Source organism: Micromesistius poutassou (assembly GCF_964030765.1).
Source record: "Micromesistius poutassou genome assembly, contig: SCAFFOLD_1779, whole genome shotgun sequence".
NCBI lineage: Eukaryota > Metazoa > Chordata > Actinopteri > Gadiformes > Gadidae > Micromesistius > Micromesistius poutassou.
In genome coordinates, this window is record NW_028177443.1 from 1 (window position 1) to 9460 (window position 9460).

The 9460-nt window shown below is 53.9% G+C and overlaps 1 long non-coding RNA gene across 1 annotated transcript; it reads left to right on the plus strand.

Annotated features, from left to right (window-relative positions):
* The first annotated feature begins 357 nt into the window (after nucleotides 1-357).
* LOC311376131 lies at nucleotides 358-1858 on the plus strand. The gene is made up of 2 exons (XR_014643855.1): nucleotides 358-502; nucleotides 1231-1858. It is a non-coding gene; the product is annotated as an uncharacterized lncRNA (long non-coding RNA).
* The last annotated feature ends 7602 nt before the right edge of the window (nucleotides 1859-9460 follow it).

Genomic DNA, 9460 nt, shown 5'->3' on the forward strand with positions numbered 1-9460 from the left:
TTGGTTTTAAAGCATTGTATATTCCTTGACTTTACAACTCATGACGGAGGTGGATCTCTATCGATGCCTTATTAACTAGAACATACGAAGCGTCTAACACTGAGGTATCTATAAAGATCAGTGTTGTTTTCTACATTGTAACGTGGTCAGTATCAACAGACCTACGTCCTTACCCCGTATGAGACGACTAGAACACATCCAGCTGCAGAGTACTGACGTGCTGCAGAGTACTGACGTGCTGCAGAGTACTGACGTTGCTGCAGAGTACTGACGTGTGTGCTGCAGAGTACTGACGTGCTGCAGAGTACTGACGTGCGCCCCCCCCCCCCCCCCCACCCCCCCCTCCTGCTGTTCCAGAGTCACTACGCCGACAAGGCCCGCCGCTCCCGCAGCGTCACCAGGAAGCGCAAGCGGGAGGCCTCGGCCCCCGCCCACCTCCAAGCTCCGCAGCCAGAGCGCCTCCCGGCCCCCCAGGGACCAGTCGGGCATCAGGGACGCTAAGGTACCACCGTGATGATGAGAGTGATGGTGCTGATGAGTGATGAGAGTGATGATGATGGTGATGATGTGATTGTGCTGATGAGAGTGATGGTGCTGATGAGAGTGATGGTGCTGATGAGTGTGACGGTGATGAGAGTGATGATGATGATGAGAGTGATGGTGATGATGAGAGTCATGGTGATGATGAGAGTCATGGTGATGATGATGATGATGAGAGTGATGATGATGATGAGAGTGATGGTGATGATGAGAGTGATGATGATGATGAGAGTGATGGTGCTGATGAGAGTGATGGTGATGATGAGAGTCATGGTGATGATGAGAGTCATGGTGATGATGATGATGATGAGAGTGATGATGATGAGAGTGATGGTGATGATGAGAGTGATGATGATGATGAGAGTGATGGTGATGATGAGAGTGATGATGATGATGAGAGTGATGGTGCTGATGAGAGTGACGGTGATGATGAGAGTGACGGTGATGATGAGAGTGACGGTGATGATGAGAGTGACGGTGATGATGAGAGTGACGGTGATGATGAGAGTGACGGTGATGATGAGAGTGACGGTGATGATGAGAGTGACGGTGATGATGAGAGTGACGGTGCTGATGAGAGTGACGGTGATGATGTTGTGGTGTGACCTTGGCTGACGTCGTGGTGTGTGTGACCTTGGCTGACGTCGTGTGCGCTGTGACCTTGGCTGACGTCGTGCTGTGACCTTGCAGATGGGCCGGAAGGTGAAGAAGATGATGAAGAACTCCCAGAAGGACATGAACCGCGACGGCAAGAAGGGCGAGGGCGACAGACACGTGTACGACCTGAAGCCCAAGCATCTGTTCGCCGGGAAGAGGACTCAGGGCACCAACGACCGCCGATAAACCAAAGCTACCCCCCCCCATTAAGACCCCCCCCCCCCCCCCTCCTTTACCTCCCTGTAAGCCCCGCCCCCCCACCCAGACAGCCCTCATACGTACCAGAGGACTCTGGGTAATGTAGTTTTGGACCTAAAGGCTCGTGACACCCTGTTTCCTCGCAGCCTGTTGGCTCCTTTACTAAGTTGACCTCCTAGGCTGTGGCGGTTCAGATCCTGACTACAGAGAACACGTCCACTGAGGCTAGGAGGAGGTTCAGGAGAGGACCAGCCTCAGGACAGACGTGGAGATGTTGAGCAGCCTGAGTGGTGGAGGTTGGAGGTCTCCTAGCTCCTAGTTGATGAGGCCTTCAGAGCCAGCCTGTGAGCCCACGTTTTGATAACATGATGATGATGATGATAAGTGACATCGATGACTTCCTGTGTGTGATCTTTTTGAAACGTTCCACCTCGGTGGAACCAATAAATCAGTGGAACCCAAACACACTCTCTCTCTCTGTTTTGTTATCCACTCCTCTGTGCATTTAAATCAGACTGTGGGGGGGGGGACCCATTCCAGGGGTTGTGAGTTTGATTCCCAAGGTGATGTCTCCCTCGGGCCGGGCTGAGGTGTGCGGTGTGCGTGGCTGTGGAGTGGGGGGGGGGGTCAGATGAGGGGGTGTTATTTATAGAGGTGTGTGAGGAGCACGGTGACCCCAGAGGTGGTGTGTATTAATAGTTCCTAGTCCAAGTCCTACTCTTGTTACGCTTAGAGGCTCCTCAAGGGTTAGCCTTTAAGATAAAGTTTACTGCACGAATTGAATCTCATTAAACTTGATTTTGGAGCTTAATATCGGTCACTACACGACCTGAGTGATGTATCCTCATCTCGGTTGGGACTCTTATAGTTCTGCTGAGAGTTCAGTCAGTTTGTTTTTTACCCTAATTACTTGCCTTTTTGACAAACTCTTAGTTTATACTATTCAAAGTCGAACGTCGTACAATTTTACTTTGACAGTGTATTCTTACGTTTTTTTTGTAGAAATCCTATCGGAGAGCTTTTATTTTGTAGGAGATTCGGAAGTGTGGTACCGTGATGCTATCTGTCAAAGAGGAGCTGCGTCTCATCAGTCAGATGTCAACAAGGACTGGCGTCGAGCACAGCGACCGAAGAGGATGAACGCAAAGCGTCACAATATCTCTGGATACCTCCGACGAAGCGTCGTTTAGCGAATTACCGGTAAGGAAAACATTCCGATGGCGAACTAACGTCGTTCTGCTGTCAGGACGGAGCGCCGGGGACGGGATGGCCCCGATCCGCGTTTAGGAGGGCGGGACTTTGACTCATATGGGGGTTGGAGGCGAGAACGAAGGCGGGACTTTCCGTTTACAAGTGTTTAAAGGAGCGAGAGAGGGAGGGACTTCTGATAGATTGAACCCGTTAAATGTTTCGGTTATTACTTTGTCAAATTGTATATCCATTCCGCGTCTTGTTATTCCTCCATTCGTCTTCTCGTTATTACACTGCCCTTAGTAGAAGTAACGGACCGGAAACCACGCCACGGTGGACCGGGAAAGCGCTGCATCTCATGACCCAACCTCCCAGCCTAGTAGCCGCTAGCTCGTTAGCACGCTAGTCACGCTAGCCCGTCTAAGGCAATCAGTCACACAACTAGTGTCTACAGTCTGAAGATGAATAAACCTGACCAGGTTCAGTGTGGACGGTTCTGAACGTGTGGACTTAACGACGGCTCTGTGGTCAGATAACACAACCGTTAGGAGCTGAAGGACTGAAGATGAGACATGTTGACGTCAGGTGGTGATGACCGCCTCTGATACTGACCCACAACACACACACACACACACACACACACACACACACACACACACACACACACCACAGACGAGATCACATGTTTATGAGATCACGAGATGTTTGACATGTGAAGAAGATGTGAACAATATGCTGCCCCGCTATGTTGTTAATGCTTAAAGAAGCAGCACCGCCACTTGTTGTTGTGTGTGGTGAAGTTTTTCTTTTGTAAATAATGAGCATCCTGCAAAAGCTGCACGATTCACAACATTTTGGTTCTGCAGTCATACAAAGTTTTATTTATATTAACGTCAACCTTCCCTAACAGTACGCGCACATGTGAAGAACATCCGGCGTCACGATGTTTTTGTAATCTGGGTTTTAAGATCAAGCACACGCATCGTAACGTACGTACGTACGCCTTTTTAAGACTTGATATGCAATCAAAGGCTCCGTATTTCACCGCGAGATGTGACGTTCAGCCATCACGAGCCGATTCAGAATCGACCCTTTAGTGACGTCACAAGTGGCCGTGTCCAACTAGAGTAGACCCGTGATGGATGGATCAGTCTACCGGTCTGCCCAGCTGACCGTACAAACCGGTCCGCTGGCCTAATGGTCCACCAGTTATGCACTTGGTTTATGCAAATGAGCTGAACAAAGTGTCTAAAGGCTCTAACCCGACTCCCCTCCGCCAACCAGCAGACTCCAGCCCGGGTCTTGTCTCTCTCTCCAGGTGTTGACTCCGGTCCGGGTCTTGTCTCTCTCCAGGTGTTGACTCCAGTCCGGGTCTTTGTCTCTCTCCAGGTGTTGACTCCAGTCCGGGTCTTTGTCTCTCTCCAGGTGTTGACTCCAGTCCAGGTCTTTGTCTCCTCCAGGTGTTGACTCCGGTCCGGGTCTTTGTCTCTCTCTCCAGGTGTTGACTCCGTTCCGGGTCTTTGTCTCCTCCAGGTGTTGACTCCAGTCCGGGTCTTTGTCTCTCTCCAGGTGTTGACTCCAGTCCGGGTCTTTGTCTCTCTCCAGGTGTTGACTCCAGTCCGGGTCTTTGTCTCTCTCCAGGTGTTGACTCCAGTCCGGGTCTTTGTCTCCTCCAGGTGTTGACTCCGGTCCGGGTCTTTGTCTCTCTCTCCAGGTGTTGACTCCAGTCCGGGTCTTTGTCTCTCTCCAGGTGTTGACTCCGGTCCGGGTCTTTGTCTCTCTCCAGGTGTTGACTCCAGTCCGGGTCTTTGTCTCTCTCTCCAGGTGTTGACTCCGGTCCGGGTCTTTGTCTCTCTCCAGGTGTTGACTCCAGTCCGGGTCTTGTCTCTCTCTCCAGGTGTTGACTCCAGTCCGGGTCTTTGTCTCTCTCTCCAGGTGTTGACTCCGGTCCGGGTCTTTGTCTCTCTCCAGGTGTTGACTCCGGTCCGGGTCTTTGTCTCTCTCCAGGTGTTGACTCCGGTCCGGGTCTTTGTCTCTCTCCAGGTGTTGACTCCGGTCCGGGTCTTTGTCTCTCTCCAGGTGTTGACTCCGGTCCGGGTCTTTGTCTCTCTCCAGGTGTTGACTCCGGTCCGGGTCTTTGTCTCTCTCCAGGTGTTGACTCCGGTCCGGGTCTTTGTCTCTCTCTCCAGGTGTTGACTCCAGTCCGGGTCTTTGTCTCTCTCCAGGTGTTGACTCCGGTCCGGGTCTTTGTCTCTCTCTCCAGGTGTTGACTCCGGTCCGGGTCTTTGTCTCTCTCCAGGTGTTGACTCCGGTCCGGGTCTTTGTCTCTCTCCAGGTGTTGACTCCGGTCCGGGTCTTTGTCTCTCTCTCCAGGTGTTGACTCCGGTCCGGGTCTTTGTCTCTCTCCAGGTGTTGACTCCGGTCCGGGTCTTTGTCTCTCTCCAGGTGTTGACTCCGGTCCGGGTCTTTGTCTCTCTCTCCAGGTGTTTACTCCGTTCCGGGTCTTTGTCTCTCTCTCCAGGTGTTGACTCCAGTCCGGGTCTTTGTCTCTCTCCAGGTGTTGACTCCAGTCCGGGTCTTTGTCTCTCTCCAGGTGTTGACTCCGGTCCGGGTCTTTGTCTCTCTCCAGGTGTTGACTCCGGTCCGGGTCTTTGTCTCTCTCTCCAGGTGTTGACTCCAGTCCGGGTCTTTGTCTCTCTCCAGGTGTTGACTCCGGTCCGGGTCTTTGTCTCTCTCCAGGTGTTGACTCCGGTCCGGGTCTTTGTCTCTCTCTCCAGGTGTTGACTCCAGTCCGGGTCTTTGTCTCTCTCCAGGTGTTGACTCCAGTCCGGGTCTTGTCTCTCTCTCCAGGTGTTGACTCCGGTCCGGGTCTTTGTCTCTCTCCAGGTGTTGACTCCGGTCCGGGTCTTTGTCTCTCTCCAGGTGTTGACTCCGGTCCGGGTCTTTGTCTCTCTCCAGGTGTTGACTCCGGTCCGGGTCTCTGTCTCTCTCTCCAGGTGTTGACTCCGGTCCGGTTCTCGTCCCCCTCCAGGCGGGCGTGGCTCCGGGGTTTGACTCCGGTCCGGTTGCGGTGCCTCCGGGCGGGCGTGTCTCCGGGTCTTCGTGATGCCGGTGGAGAGCGGCAGCAGCGCGGCCTCCAGGCAGGCCAAGCAGAAGAGGAAGTCCCACAGCCTGTCAATCAGACGGACCAACAGCACGGAGCAGGAGCGCAGCGCCCTGCAGAGGGACCTGCTGGAGGGCCAGGTACCACCCTGACCCCTGACCCCTGACCTCTGACCCCTACTGACCTCTGACCTGCTGGAGGGCCAGGTACCACCCTGACCTCTGACCCTACTGACCTCTGACCGCTACTGACCTCTGACCTGCTGGAGGGCCAGGTACCACCCTGACCTCTGACCTCTGACCCCTACTGACCTCTGACCCCCTACTGACCTCTGACCGCTACTGACCTCTGACCTGCTGGAGGGCCAGGTACCACCCTGACCTCTGACCCCTACTGACCTCTGACCTGCTGGAGGGCCAGGTACCACCCTGACCTCTGACCCCCCTACTGACCTCTGACCCCCCTACTGACCTCTGACCCCTGACCCCTACTGACCCCTGACCCCTACTGACCCCTGACCTCTGACCCCTACTGACCCCTACTGACCCCCCTACTGACCTCTGACCCCTACTGACCCCCCTACTGACCTCTGACCCCTACTGACCTCTACTGACCTCCTACTGACCTCTGACCCCCTACTGACCTCTGACCCCCTACTGACCTCTGACCCCCCTACTGACCTCTGACCCCTACTGACCCCTGACCTCCTACTGACCTCTGACCCCTACTGACCTCTGACCCCTACTGACCCCTACTGACCTCTGACCTCTACTGACCTCCTACTGACCTCTGACCCCTACATCAGTTACTGACCTCTGACCCCTACTGACCTCTGACCCCCCTACCGACCCCTGACCCCCACTGACCTCTGACCCCTACTGCCCTCTGACCCCCTACTGACCTCTGACCCCCCTACCGACCCCTGACCCCCACTGACCTCTGACCCCTACTGACCTCTGACCCCTGTCTACTCACAGAACTGTTGTGTCTTTAGCGGTCCTGACCTCTCTGGTTCTGCGTGGGGTGTTAGTGAGCGGACCAATCACAGCCCCTTGCGGCTGCGTCGCCTCGACGGAGGGTTCAGATTTTATTTTTTCGGGAGGCTCACGTTGTCCGGCCCGCTGGCGGTGGACGTGAGGGGGGGGGGGTCCGTGGACCCCCCCCCCCCCCTGCGTTGCATGAACGGGGCGGGGCCATAATCAGCCCCCTTTAGAGAGGAGCAGAGCCCGGCCAGATGGCCTGCAGCCAGGGGCCGGGCTAAGAGCATTAAGCCTCCTGGAGCCAGCAGGGCTGAGACTCTCTCAGTCTCACCTCAGAGGAGGAGGAGGCAGGGCTGAGGGTAGTGGAGCTGCTGCTGCTGCTGCAGAGAGGAACCAGACTCTAGTGTCAGGCTCCTGAGGAGGGGAGGAGACACGGCGGTGAGATGATCTCCAGAGAAGACTCGTGGACGGCCAAGGTGAGCTCTGCTGACTCAGGACGGCCTCTGGGACCCGTTTGAGCCCCACTGGTCCCAGTAGCCCTAGAGCAGCCTGGTGGGGCTGTACTGGTGGGGCTGTACTGGTGTAGAGCTGTACTGGTGGGGAGCTGTACTGGTGGGGAGCTGTACTGGTGGGGGGCTGTACTGGTGGGGAGCTGTACTGGTGGAGCTGTACTGGTGGGGGGCTGTACTGGTGGGGGGCTGTACTGGTGGGGGGCTGTACTGGTGGGGGGCTGTACTGGTGGGGGGCTGTACTGGTGGGGAGCTGTACTGGTGGGGGGCTGTACTGGTGGGGGGCTGTACTGGTGGGGGGCTGTACTGGTGGGGAGCTGTACTGGTGGAGCTGTACTGGTGGGGGGCTGTACTGGTAGGGAGCTGTACTGGTGAGCTCCTCTCCCGAGGAGGAGACGGAGACGTCTCTGAGCTGCTCTGGAGCGGTGACCTCATGTCCACCGAGAGAGCCAGGCACCGACCGACGGAATCCGCCCGCCGCAGCTCCCACCGTTACCTTGGATACGTGGCGTTGTTGTCCCCCTGCTGTCGCCCTTTGGCCTAGTGTGTGTGTGTGTGTGTGTGTGTGTGTGTGTGTGTGTGTGTGTGTGTGTGTGTGTGTGTGTGTGTGTGTGTGTGTGTGTGTGTGTGTGTGTGTGTGTGTGTGTGTGTGTGTGTGTGTGTGGTAGCAGCAGCAGCAGCAACAACAACAATAGCTATAAGCCAGTGATTCTAGAAGTGTCCTCAACACGGTTGCGGTAGAGGCTAATGGGATTAGGATTACACACACACACACACACACACACACACACACACACACACACACACACACACACACACACCGGTTAAATACACTTGGTGCACCTCGTGGATCAGTTGCCACACGATGCGTATTCCACTTCAGACGGGAGCCAGAGAAGCAGCTAGTGCGCTAACGTTAGCCTCCTACTACCCGCCCTTCGTCTGTCTGTCTGTCTGTCTGTCTGTCTGTCTGTCCGTAAAGTACCAACGGAGGACAGTTGCCGTGGTGACAGCAGGGAGGCAGAGATGGAGGGGATGACATGCCCTGGTCCTCTCGAGGGACCCAGCGGGGGGGGGGGGGGGGTGACAGGGCTGGGGGGGGGGGTGACAGGGGGGTCACTCTGACCCGCTCTGTCTCTCAGAGCGGTGGGACGCTTCTGGACAGTTCAGGGCTCTGGGAGGTCAAAGGTGAAGGTCACCAGGCCTCTGCTCCTGGGGTTCTGAGAGCTGAATATTAATGTATGAATATTAAAGAGGAGGCTTTGTGCAGTAAAGTACACACAGGTCAGTGTGCATTCAGGATGAAAATATGATATATTAGGCTCAAAGGAATCTGCCAATGTAAATAAAAGGTTAGTGCAGTATCCCTGATGTGATGTGCATCGTTAAAGAGCACGTGTGCCACACATCTTTATATCTGAGGGGGGTGAGCAACATTCAGGGTGAAGGGACTTGTGTCACGGCTCTGATGAACCATATGGAACCACTCTGCTTATCCAAAGTGACTCACAATAAGTCCATTTGTCAGAAGAAAGAGAAACAATATATATAATATATCTCTGTCGTTACAGTAAGGATGTTCATAGAACCAAGAGCCAAGCACTAACCATCACTAGGTTAACCCATTCCCCGTATACACTAACCATCACTAGGTTAACCCGTTCCCCGTATACACTAACCATCACTAGGTTAACCCATTCCCCCATATACACTAACCATCACTAGGTTAACCCATTTCCCCCGTAGACACTAACCATCATCAGGTTAACCCATTCCCCGTAGACACTAACCATCACTAGGTTAACCCGTTCCACGTATACACTAACCATCACTAGGTTAACCGTATACACTAACCATCACTAGGTTAACCCGTTCCCCGTACACCACAAAGAGAGCTAGGGTAAGATGCTACACAATGCTGAGTACTGTTTTTGTGCCAGGACGTACAACAGACAATAAGTCCGTAAGAGTTTAGTTTATTTATTTAGCACACATTAACATTAAATGGTGCAAGGAGGGAACGAAGCCCAATGGGCTTGTGCAGAGCTTCACCCCTTTCAATAATCACACTTAATCGTTTAAGGCTGACAAATAAACCAAAAGAGGAGATAAGGTACAAAAATAATCAATGTCAATAAGGAAAAAGAAAAATCAGGAGACAACATACAAAAGTCATCCAAAATGGATGGAAGAAGATGTGGCAGAACTATGGATGTGAAAGATACAGTAGAAATGTTAGATCAAATAGGCTACTGGTGAGAAGAATTGAAGCAGGCAGGAGG